The sequence below is a fragment of the Gracilinanus agilis genome, chromosome 3 (assembly GCF_016433145.1).
Source record: "Gracilinanus agilis isolate LMUSP501 chromosome 3, AgileGrace, whole genome shotgun sequence".
NCBI lineage: Eukaryota > Metazoa > Chordata > Mammalia > Didelphimorphia > Didelphidae > Gracilinanus > Gracilinanus agilis.
In genome coordinates this window covers 668,199,676-668,213,248 of record NC_058132.1, presented here as the reverse complement: position 1 = coordinate 668,213,248, position 13,573 = coordinate 668,199,676, and the positions used below count along the sequence as shown (strand labels likewise).

Sequence of the window (13,573 nt, the reverse complement as noted above, 5' to 3'; positions counted from 1 at the left end):
AATAAACTGGGAGATTTGAACCCAGGTTTGTTGAGTCCATATCCTACCTTCTGCTTTAATCAGCCTATCTTAGCTTGGGCAAAGTCACTTTCTTTCTCTTGGTCTTAGTTTCTTCATCTATAAAACAAAGGGGGTTGGATTAGGTGGCTTTTGAGGCTTCTTCTAGTCCTCATTCTCTATTAGTCCCCTGGAGCTGAAGACCACTGACTACCCATGCCATGGGAGGTGTCTAAAAGGCGGATGGCCAGAAGCTGTGAGTCTTACCCTGGTGGTGCCATTTTGTGGACATGTCCACGTTCTAAACATCCTGAGATGGTGTTGGAGTTTCTTACTCCAAATTCCATCACATTCCCATTTTCCTTTTCTCACAATGGATCCCTAACCCTGTCCCTTGATTATACAATTGGACTTTACCCCAGTCTGGTTCTCCTTGACTCTAATGGACCAAAGAAGGCTGCCTCTAGTTGCCCATTTGTCCTCTTAGACACTTTGGTGCCCTTCTTGGAATCCCAGATTATCATCTCAGTTTCAAGGACAGGACTCAGTGCATTCACTGGGCTGATAGGCTGGACTAAAGGCAATGACTTCTCATCCATTATCTCAGTCCTGAGGGATAGTTTCCATGATGTAGCATAGTAGAATGACGGCTTAGCTTTGGTACCAGAACAACAGAGTTTGAGTGCTAACACTTCCTAGCTACATTCCCCATGCCAGTAACAATATTCAGTTTTATTCTTTCCATCTATAAAAGGGGCATAAAATACTTGTATTCATCTATTTTACTGGCTTATTAGAAAGGGCTTTTTCAAGTTTAGAGGATTCTATGAATATGGATTATGATGTGATGATAATGATAACAGAGATGATGATGATCAATTCATGAATAAATGGATTGAGAGCTAAACCTGGAGATGGGAGGTTTGGGGTTCAAATCTGACTTCAGATACTTCCTAGCTGTGTGATCCTAGGCAAGTCACTTAAATGCCATTAGCTAGCTCTTATTGCTTTTGTGCTCTGGAACCAATATACAGTATTGATTCTAAGATGGAAGCTAAAGGTTTTATTTTTTAAATTGGTTTCTAGTCAAAAATAAAAAAAAATGTCAGAAGATTAATTTGCATGTTTCCTTCTTTATGGAAAAAGATGTGAGACATAATCCAGAAGAGAAGTGTTTGAATAGCTAAAGTCAAAGAATAGCTATTAAGGGTTCCATCTCATCCTGGAAGAGATGTAACAAGCTATAATGAGAAGAATGCTATCTGTGGAATCAGAACTGGGTTCAAATCCAACTTTTCACACTTCTTAACCCATATGATCTTGCAGAAGTTATTTAACATCCTTGGGCCTCAGTTTCCTCCTATGTAAAATGAGGATGGTGGATGACATGAAATCTGAGGTTCCTTCCAACTCTAGATCCATGAGTTTGTCATTCAAATTGCCCAGAGATCTTTGCTTGGCCTTATCCTTTAATTTTTTTTTTTTTATCATTGACTTGGATCAAGGTATAGAGGGTGTCACCATCAAATCTGCAAATGCCACAAATATGGGAGGGTTCCCTGTCACATTAAATGAAACAGTCAAAATAAAAAAAAGAGGTTTCAACAGGTTAAGATATTGAGGTGAATCAGATATACTACAATTTCATCAAGAAAAGTAGAAAGTCTCATTTTTGTTATTCAGATGTTCTATTGTATCTAACTTTTTGTGATCCTGTATGGGGTTTTCTTGGCTAAGATACTGGAGTGTTTGCCATATCCTTTTTAAAAAAATATTTATTTAAATTTATTATTTATTTTAAAAATATTTACTTGTTTGTTACATTAAAATATCCAGTTAACTCGCTGTCTCCCTGCCCTTTCCCTATTAGAGAAGGCATCATTTGACAAAAGTATATATATATATATGTATATATATATATATATATATGATACATACATATCTTACTTATTTCTATTTATCAGTTCTTTTTCAGGAGATGGACATAGGCAAACTATTCTTGAAACAATATTTCTATTACTGTATATAATGTTCTCTTGGTTCTTCTCATTTCACTCTTTAGAATTTCATGCAGGTCTGTCTATGTTTTTCCAAAATTCACTTGTTTGCCATTTCTTACAATGCAGTAATATTCCATCACAACCATATGTCACACCTTGTTTAGCCATTTCCCAATTTAAGGGTATCCCCTCAATTTCCAGTTCTTTACCACCACAAAGAGAACTGCTATACATATTTTAGAATGTAGAGTTCTTTTTAGAACATAGTTTTTTCCTTTTGCCTTGATCACCTTTTAGTATATAAACTTAATAGTGATAATGCTGGGTCAGAAGGTATACACAGTTTTATAATTCTTTGAGCATAATTCCAGATTGCTCTCCAAAATGGTTGGATCGGTTCACAGTTTGACCAGCAGTATATTAGTGTCCCCATTTCTCCATATCCCCACCAATATCTGCCAGTTTGTCCTTTTATCATTTTAGCCAATCTGATTGGTATGAAATGATATCTCAGGGTTGTTTTGGTTTGCAATTCGCTATTCAATAATGATTTGGAGCATTTTCCCACATAGTTATAGATAGCTTTGATTTCTTCATACCAAAACTGTCTGTTAACATCTTTTGCCATCTAATTGGTAAATGTTTCATATCCTTATATTGGACAACATTCTCCATATATTTTTGATGACTTCTATCCAGGAAAATATCCATAAAATTTCAACTAATTTATTGCTTTCCCTCTAAATTAGAGGGATAAATTGATTGCATTTGTTTTATTTATACAAAACCTTTTTTAATGTATTCAAAATTATCCATCATTTATCTCAGGATGCTTTCTCTCTTGTTTATTCATAAATTCTTTTCTTCTCCATTAATCTATTTCCTTTTCAAGTAGATTTAGGCATACATATAGAAACTAAATGACTTGCCCAGTATTTCAAAGCTAATGAGGTCAAATTTGAACTCAAGTATTCCTAACTCCTGTTCCTATGTTCTATCCACTGAGCCACCTACATGTATATTTATAGTAACTCTTTTTTGTGGTAGTGAAGAATTGGAAGTTATGGAGATGTCCATTAAAGGAGGAATGGCTGAACAAATTGTAGTACATGTTGGTGATGGAATACTATTGTGCTATAAGAAATATGTGTAATTAGATATTGTATGCTAAAGACTCCATCTCCCAGAATTCTTTTTCTCTTCCCAAAATTCTTTTTACTTTCATCCCCAAGTTGCATCCTGATGTTTTGTAAAAAAGTTGTGTGTAACCCCACCTTTTTTCTTTCTTCTCCCACATTCGGGGCTAGGAAAGCTGGCTTTACCCAGGCTTTTTTTTTTTTTTAACTTTCATCTTTTTATTCCTTTTACTTCAAGTGATTATTAATAAATCCTTATAAAATATAATACTTGGAGTTATTGTATATTAATTTTTAAACTTACAAATGACTAGCAAGATGATTTCAGAAAAAGCTGGAAAGATCTGTAGGAACGAATGCAGAGCAAAATAAGCAGAACCAGGAGAATATTATACACAACAACAGTATATTGTGTGATGATGAACTGTGAAAACTTGACTACTCACAGCAATGAAATAATCTTGGACAGTCCTGAAAGACTCATGACAGATAATGTCTCCACCTGCAGAGACAGAACTGTTGGAGTAGGATGGATGCATCAAAGCATACTATCTTTCACATGGGTATATTTATGGTTTTATTTTGGGATTTTGGTTTTGAATGAGTTTGCTCTTACAAAAATGACCAACATGGAAATGTGTTTTACATGAAAATGAAAATAAAAAAGGAGAAAAGAAGATCATTGATAAACTAGTGAACATCTGGAGGAAGGCAACCAGGTAAGTGAAAGATCTCAAATCCATGCAATGTAAGCAGAGTTGATCAAGGAATTAAGATTTACAAGCACCAAATTGGGCAAGAAGTAGGTAGTGTATTTTCCTGAGATTGGGATGGGTGTTGGCAAGATGGTGCCGTGAAGGAATTCATTCAAGTCCCAACTGGTAGCTTCTGACTTTAGCTAATTCTTCTTAATAACTAAATAGGAAGCTGCATTATTTCTAAGAAGCCAATGGATGTTAAGTGCTGTAAAGAAGCACCCTTTAAAATTGGCATGGTGGGATGAACCTCTAGATACCTTGACTTCTAGCCACTTTGTCACCTATTCTGCACTGAAGGATTGTTGCAAAGAATTGAGATATTCAGTCTGAAAAAGAAAAGGCTTTCTGAAGACAAAAGGGCCGCTGTCTTTCAGCAACTGAAAGGTTTTATAGGAAAGAGAAACTAGGCTTGTTCTTTTTGTCCACAAAAGGTAGAACGAATATTGATGGGTATGATGTTCAAAAGGACCAATTTAGGCTTGTGCTGAGGAAAAGGTTTCCTAATAATTAATTATCCCAAAGTGGAAGTAGTTGCCTAGCAAGGCAGTGGGTTATCCAATGGAGTCTTCAAGCAAAAGCTGATGGCTACTAGGTTGATTCTTAATTTAGTAGGAATTCAAAGAGTATATGGCAGAGATAGATGGGACTGTCTATGGGGCACTGGACATGGAAGAAGGAAGTCGTTCGATTGTTTTCAGCCATGTCTAACTCTGTGATATCTTTCGAGATTTTCTTTGCAAAGATATTGGAGGGGTTTGCCATTTCTTTCTCTGACTCATTTTAGAGATGAAGTCAGGCAAACAGGGTTAAATGACTTGACCAGGTTCAGACAGCTGGTAAGTTTCTGAGAGCAGATTTGAACTCCGAAGATGAGTCTTCCTTACTCTAAGTTTGCATCTAGCTGCTCAGGTCAGGAAGAACTGAATTCAAATCCTACCTCAGTTATTAGCTCTATGACCCTGGGCAAGTCACTTAAAAGTCTTTCAACCTCAATTTCCTCATCTGTTAAATGGGAGTAATAAGGGCAGCTACCTCATAGGGTCAAAAGAGATAACATACCTAAAGAGCTTCTTGAATCATAAAGGGCCTTGTAAATGTTAGCTCTTAACAACTGTGATCATTTCCAAGTAAGAAATTCCATGATTATATTTCTGGGCTCTCAAAAAAAAGGTCATATCTTGCACCTTCCACTTTTTTGTGTAGCAGCTAGAAAATTTAGCAGAACATTCTGTTCTTGTGTAGTAGTAATCTACTTAAATTGGTCTCTAAAAGCGCCTTTTTTTCTCTCCTGCTCCTTTTGGCTGGACCCACTTTTATTTTATGCTTAAATGCTTTATTATACTTTGTACTTTATAGAAATCTCTAAGCTGCCTCAAGCCCTTTTGGAAATGGGTGGGATATAAATCTTAAATTTAATAACAATATAAGTGAATAAGGAAGAACTTAGCATACAGTTAGAATAAATTGTTTTCTTCCTTAAAACTAGGCTTTTTTTGCTGGCTCGCAAAAGGTAAAAATTTTTCAACCTTCGCTGAAGCTGCAAACTGAACTACAAACACATATTAAAGACCATGCTTGTGTAAGGGGAAAATCTAGCTTTTCTGATGTGTAGGCTTGAAGTTTGTATTAGAAGAATTATCTTTCTATTTGAAGAACCAGGAAGGGGCAAAGAAGGATGGAAGAGTTGAAAGGAGATGATGAGAAGGGGAAAGACAGACAAATGGGTTCTAATTTCTCATCTTGCCCTGGGACAGACTCTGCAAATGGAGAAGGCAATATATGCTTTTAGGTGAAAAAAAAATGGGGTAGAAGGAAATCGTCATGTTGTGACAATTCTTGAAATACTTTCTAAAAATTCCCTAGCAGAGATAACTAACCAGGTGAAAATAATCTGATCATCAAAGTCAAGGAATACTTATTGTAACTCCACTTTAATAATTTAAATTAGTCCCAGAAGTAGAGCCAAGCCTGAGGGCGGGTGTCCAGTAGAGAAAGGGAAATTCTGAGTTTTTCAATGTATATCCTTCACTGGCTAATGATATCCTATTGTCCAAAATGTCTTTCCCTCTTTCCCTCCCTTCCTCCCTCCCTCTCTCATTTTCTCTCTCTCTTTTTCATTCTCTCTCTCTCCCCCCTTTTTCTCCCTCTCTCCCTCTGTCTCTATTTCTGTGTCTTTCTTTCTCTCTTTTCCTCTCTCCCCTCCTCTTTCCTGGTCTCCCTCTGTCTGTCTCTATCTCTATCTCTGTCTTTGTCTCTCTCTCTCTTTCTCTCTCTCTGCCTCTCACATAAATGAGGTATATATATATATATATATATATATATGCATGAATATATATGCAAATACAGCTGCATGCATAGTTATGTATCATTGGGATTTCATTGGTATTGGAAACTCCAACCAAAGAAACTTCTCAATCAGAAAATTTTTGGCCAAGTACAGTCTTAGGAAGTAGCCTGAGGACCCTGAGGGGGAGAAGTGAGTGAAGAGAAGAATCAGCTTCACCCAGTCAGGATTTGTCAGAAGGGGAATTCAATTTCAGTCTTTAGTAACTCTTAAAACTGACTCTTTATCCACTACTCCAAGTGCTTCTCCATTCAATAATTTAACTGCTAAGCCCTAATGCTATAAAGAAAAAAAGAAAATCATGAAAATCATGATCCTTCCATCTATGTATTTTACTGGGTGAGGGACAGTGGTATATAGTATGTATACAAATATAAAAATATATACAAAAGATCACATTGTAATTTCTTTAAAAATGGATTTTGTGTATCTCTTTCATTTTTATATAGCCTACATTTCTGCCTCCATCCTTTCCTCTCCCCCTCCCAGAGAGCTATTCTTTATAAAGGATATTTTATTAACAAGAGGAAAAAGAAGGGGGAAAAATCAAAACCATTCCAAATCCAGAAAAAAAATTGATCTTAAAGGCTCTATTCCACACCCATGGATTCCCCACCTCTTCAGAGGAGGGATGGGGAAGATTCCATCTCATTTCTCTTCTTTGGGATCATGCTCAGTCTTCTTAATTATGTAACACCTGTTTCCATTGTTTTGTGGTAGTTGTTCTTTCCATTCACATTGTTATCATTGTCCAAGTGTAATTTCTAGAGGGAGTGGTAATGAATGAATGAATGAAAAAGCACTTATTAAAATAATTTTATTCATTCATTCCTATGGACAGCAGAGTATTTAATCCTGTCAAACAGATGCTTTTTCATTTAATTCATTCATTCATATTCATTTATTCTCTCATTAGCTCTCTCCCCCTGATATTTCATTGTTTATTGGCAAGGAGAACAAAAAGCAAAATAATCTCTGCCCTCAGGGTGCTAATATTCTGCTGGGTGAGGTGGGTACAACATATGCACATGTGCTCAAAGTATTCACAAAGTAACCTGCAAGGAAATTTCCAGAGGAAAAGTGTTCATAATTAAGTGGGGGTGACAGAGGGGAATTAGAACCTGTGTAGGAGAAGGAGGTATCAGAAGGATCCCTTTGGAGGAATCAAGAAATGGGAAAAATAAGAGGGGAAGAGGGAGTACAGATAATCTGCCTTATGTTCTGTCTCTCTCCTCTATTCAATACTCTATTAGAAAACTTACCCATTTGAAGCAGCTATCCTGGCCTCTGCTCCAACAACACATCATCCCCCATTTGCTGGGCTCCTTTTGAAATGAATGGCTGCTATTATGGAGAACTAAGCTGAGAGCACAAAAGAATATTGAATTTGGTAGTTGCCAGGAATAGAAGAGGTCATTTAGTCCAGCCCTCTCATTTAGGGAAAGAGATCAAGACCTAGCAATTTGCCCAAGGGCACATGGGGAATCAGGCTGCTAGGTGGCAGGGTGATGGATGGATGGAGGGACTGGGAATCAGGAAGACCTGAGCTCAAATCCAACCTCAGACACTTAGCAGTGTGACCCTGGGCAAATCACTTAACTCCATTTGCCTTGGTTTCCTCATCTGTCCAATGAGTTGGAGAAGGAAATGACAAACCACTCCAGTTTCTCTGCCAAGAAAAGCCCTGAGAGTGGGACAGGACTGAAAAACAATATGGGAAATAAGTCAAATCCAGACCCTCTGAATCTACATTCAGTGCTCCTTTCTACAATACTACTGTCTCCAGATGAGAGAAGGAAACTTCTAATGTGAAAGCATCTAGAAAAAGAAAGAAAAATGTCAATAAAAATATTTTGAGGTAATGATGGACTCGTACCTTTTTTCCCCACTCTGAATCAGAAAGTGTATGAAGGAAATCTATTGTTTGATATACTAAGAACTGGACTAGAGAAAATCCTAGGAATAATTCTCAAGGGAGCTCTCCTGAACCAACAGAGATGAGGTCATTTCAATCTCACCTTCTGAGATACGATGAATGCCAGAAAAAACCCGAAACTTCCTAAAGACTTTTCTGAAACGATTTTCCTGGCAGCTGCTTGGCAAGGTTGCCTAATGACTCGTTGGGGTTAATTCTCTATGGGCAGGATGAAAACTGGAAAGTTGCTGGATTTTCAAGAAGTTCCTGAAATTTCACTTTTAAGATCTTTGCAGTGTAACTTTAACTCTTCACCCAAAGTCACTTAATCTGGGGATCATGTGATGAGTTTCCTAATGAGTGGCGCCATCAATCTGTTAACTAAACAGTTTCTTTCTTTTTTAAAAATAACCTGATGTGGCTGTTCTCAAGACATCAGCTGTCATCTGAAAAGGATGCTGCCTCTAATTCAGCTGCATAAATAATGCAAGTGATTGAAAGGAAGTTACAATGGAGGTCTTTAACCTCCTTCATATCCAATTTGTGTGGGACTTCTCCAATTCCATTGACAGACTCTCCCTGTACCCCTACCTAATCATTTAGGCATCTCTGATCCAGGAATTGAGGTCAGATAGAAGAGAAACCTTTCCACAAGTCTCCATCTCATTGCCTGACAATTGTAAAAATGATGCTTTTCCTTCTTTAAAAAAATTCTATATGTTTTGAAATACAGCACAGAAGAAATCTGCATTTAGGACGTTCACTGCAATCCCTCAGATTTATGAAGGACCCCACCAAGTTAATCAGGTTTCCAACTGCCTTTCCTTGCACCTCTCTATGGCTACCTGGCTTCTCCTTATTAGTAATTAAAGTGTGACCTCTGACTCTGATGCACTATACATTTAATCACATAGAAATCCTGTAGGCTTAACCATATCGTTTAAGCATCCAGGATTTTTTTTTTCTTGAGTAAAATGGACCACTGAACAAAACTATATTCTATATGTTTCCAAACCACTGAAAATGAAGAATTCTAGATTTGCTGAAATGGAAATAATTAAAAAGGCTGTTTATCAGTCTTTACTTTGTAGACATCCATCATTATGCTTTAATACAGTTGTTAATAAAAATACGTGCTTCAGGCATGAAAGGCAGGTAAGAAAACTGTTTAAGCATTAAAACCTTCTGTCATTTAATTATTCCAGCCCTCAGGGAAGGCCAAGCTCAGCAAATATATCAGGCAAAGGACATGATTATGAATGGAGATTTGGAGCTGAACACATATCTTACAAGGTTATTATCACAAAGGGAAGGGAAAGAAAGGGTTGGTGAATCAGAGAGTTTGAACTAAAATGGAGGAGTTCTAGGAAGTATGTTGAATAGTGAACAATTGGATTTTTCAGATTTATTGGCTGCTTGGTTTCCCTCTGCTATAAAAGTTCTCATAAATAACAAGGGATATTTATTTGGCACTATTGGCTACTCTCATCCATAGCCCCACATTTTCTAATGTAAGCTGAAAGAGCCACCTTAGGGTGGAGGTCAGGAGAGCTCTCTTCAAGAATACAAAGAGCTGTCATATGACAGAGGGGCAGCTGGATGGCTCAGTGAATTAAGTGCTAACCCTGGAGTCAGAAAGACCTGAATTCCAATTTAGCCTCAGGCACTTACTAGCTGTTTGACCCTGGACAAGCTACTTAACCCTCCTTGTCTCAGTTTCCTCTTCTGTAAAAAGAGGCAGAGAAGGAACTGATAAACCACTCTAGTATCTTTGCCAAAAAAATCCCAAGTGGGGTCATGAAGAGTCAGACTTGATCAAAACAGAAAGCAGAACAACATGAGGAAGAGGATTTAGATTTGTTCTGCTTGGCTCTAGAAGGGATAGATTGAGGAGAAATGGATGGAAGTTGCAGAATCCAATTTAGACTTAATATAAAGAAAATTGGAGCTATCCAAAAGTGGTATGGCACACTTTTAGTATGTAATGGATTAGCCCCACTGGGTAGTGGAGCAATAGTTAAATGACCCCTTTTGGAGTATTTTGTAGAGAGTATAGTTTGGGCTACATGACCACTAGGGGTTCCTTCTAATTCTGAAATTCTGTAATTTCAAAATCATTTGAAGCATATATGTATGTATGTATGTATGCATTAGTCCATGAAAAATTCTCAAAAGGATATTTTTATATTTTATCTAATTTAAAATATCTAAAATGATAGCTCTTTTAGAATTTTAGAATTTAGAATTTTAGAATTATTTCTTAGGAATTTCCTTGGGAAAACATGATGTAAGGGGGTATGGTGAGATAGGCATGATGCTCTCTGGGTTTAGAAGATCTGCTTCTGTATCCTATCTGGCATTTCATTGCTGAGTATTGTTGGACTAGTCACTTAATGTTTCAGAGATCCACTTTCCTCAACAATTGGAGTATAAAAAATGTGTTCTCTCACAAGGTTGTTGAAAGAAAGAATATATAAATATACAGCATATTTATTAGAAGAAATTGTTAATTGTGTCTAGATTAGTAACCTCTGAACCTTCCTTATGTTCAGATATTTTCCTCCCACAATGTAAAGCATTCTATGTACAATTATAGACATTTTGATATTATAATCAATTCCAGATTTATTTTTAAACATGCTTCAATTAGATAGAAGCAGCATTTTAATTCTTTTGCTTTTACATGAAATTTACCAAATCTATGTCGTTCTCACTATATTTCTGTATTGCATTCATGTTCATTATTTGGCCAAGATTGATTAATGTCATTTATTCAATCAACTTTTATGCACAATGCATTGTGTTGGGAAGTATGGGAGGTACAGAGAAAGTTGAGATAAAATTTCTGCCCTTATAAAAGATACAGTCCATAAGAAAAGTTAGTCATGTACAAAAACAAACAAAAAAGCCAGAATAGTGGCATATTATAAATGTCATAAGTTTAAAAGGAGTTTAGATAAGGGATAAATCATCTCCTTTCCTATTCCCATATATCCTGAGATTGTCTCTTATAATATTTCCTTGGTGGAGAATAACAGTAGGCACTTCATTCTTCTTTTGTCCATTCCATTATGCCTTTCTACTGTTCTTCTAATCACAATTTTTGTGTGTGTGTGTGAGGGACTTTAAAATTTTTTTCTTGATAATTAAGAAAAAATGTCCATGGTTGCATGATTCATGTTCTTTCCCTCCTCTTTTCCCACAGCCGATGCGCAGTTCCACTGGGTTTTACATGTGTCATTCATTGATCAAGACCTATTTCCGTATTACTGATATTTGCACTAGGGTGATAGTTTAGAGTCTACATCCCTAATCGTGTCCCCATTAACCACGATCTAATCACAATTTTGATTCCTTAGAAACTCATATCTTAAGCATATAAAAAGTTTAATTTCACTAATAATTTTCTAAAACTCTTCCCTTACTAACAACCCAGTGTGACAGTCAAGAATAACTATTATTAGTGTTCACACTACATGTTCTAAAATATTTAGAGCAGCTCTTTTTGTGGTGGCAAAGAACTGGAAACTGAAGCCATCAACTGGGGAAATAGCTTAACAAGTAGTGGTCTATGATTGTAATGGAGTACTATTGTGCCTTAAGAAATGACAAACAGAATGATCACACAATCTCACACACACACACAGACACACACACACAGACACATGCAATCCTGTGGGACCTTGGTTAAGTTTCTTAACTTTTTCAAAACTCAAGACTTATATGAAGTGATGCAAAGTGAAATGAACCAGGAGAATGTTGTATGCAGTAATAACAATAATGTATGATTATCAACTATGGAATGACAACTATTATCAACAAGGCAAGGATTCAGCACAAATCCAAGGGACTCATGATGATAAAGGCTATTCTCTATAGAAAGAACAGAAAAATTCTGAATACAGAATTGAAACATACAATTTTTTACCTTATTTTCTCCATTAATTTTTCTCTAGTGTAAGCTGCTTCACAACATGACAAATAGGGGAATATATATCATATGAAAATACAGGCACAATCTACATCATATTACTCGCCTTTTTGAGAAGGGGGAATGAGAGGGAGGAGAAAAAAATGAGAGATATTTGGACATAGCTAATGTGAATTCATTTCTCTTGGATAAACATATTTATTCTAGTTTATTACATATTTAAAACAAATTATATATAGATGCTATGTTATATATTATGTTACATATATAAAAACAAGTGGACTAAAAAGAATAAGAATTAATCATCAGCATTTCTATATATTTCCAACACATCACAGCAGCAAGAGGTAGAAAGAGAAACACCATTTAAAATCACCCTAGACAATATAAAATACTTGGGAATCTATCTACCAAAACAAACACAGCAATTATACAAAAACAACTACAAAACACTTTCCAAACAAATAAAACTGGATTTAAACAATTGGAAAGCTATTAATTGTTCATGGGTAGGACAAGCTAACATAATAAAAATGACAATTCTACCCAAATTAATTTACCTATTTAGCGCCATACCTATCAAATTAGCAAAAAACTTCTTTACTGAATTAGGAAAAACTATAACAAATTTCATTTGGAATAACAAAAGATCAAGAATATCAAGGGAAATAATGGGAAAAAATGTGAAGGAAGGGGGCCTAGCAGTACCAGATATTAAACTATACTATAAAGCAGCAGTCATTAAATCAATATGGTACTGGCTAAGAGATAGAGAGGAGGATCAGGGGAATAGACTTGGGGTAAGTGACATCAGCAAGACAGTGTATGATAAACCCAAAGAGCCCAACTTTTGGGACATGAATCCACTATTTGACAAAAACTGCTGGGAAATTTGGAAAACAATATGGGAGAGATTAGGTTTAGATCAACATCTCACACCCTACACCAAGATAAATCAGAATGGGTGAATGACTTGAATATAAAGAGGGAAACTATAAATAAGTTAAGTGAACACAAAATAGTATACCTGTCAGATCTCTGGGAAAGAAAAGATTTTAAAACCAAGCAAGAGTTAGAGAAAATTACAAAATGTAAATTAAATGGTTTTGATTATATTAAACTAAAAAGCTTTTGTACAAACAAAAACAATGTAGTCAAAATCAGAAGGGAAACAACAAATTGGGAAAAAATCTTTATAACGAAAAGCTCTGACAGGGGTCTAATTACTCAAATATACAAGGAGTTAAGTCAATTGTATAAAAAATCAAGCCATTCCCCAATTGATAAATGGGCAAGAGACATGAATAGGCAATTTTCAGGTAAAGAAATCAAAAATATCAATAAGCACATGAGAAAGTGTTCTAAATCTCTAATAATTAGAGAAATGCAAATCAAAACAATTCTGAGGTATCACCTCACACCTAGCAGATTGGCTAAAATGAAAAAAGGGGAGAGTAACGAATGCTGGAGGGGATGTGGCAAAATTGGGACA

At 36.0% G+C, this 13,573-nt stretch overlaps 1 protein-coding gene across 1 annotated transcript in view; it reads right to left on the bottom strand.

Moving 5' to 3' along the window:
- Positions 1–13,573, bottom strand: part of MEGF6 (multiple EGF like domains 6) — a 784,368-nt gene that overhangs the window by 230,027 nt on the left and 540,768 nt on the right. The window lies entirely within an intron of this gene.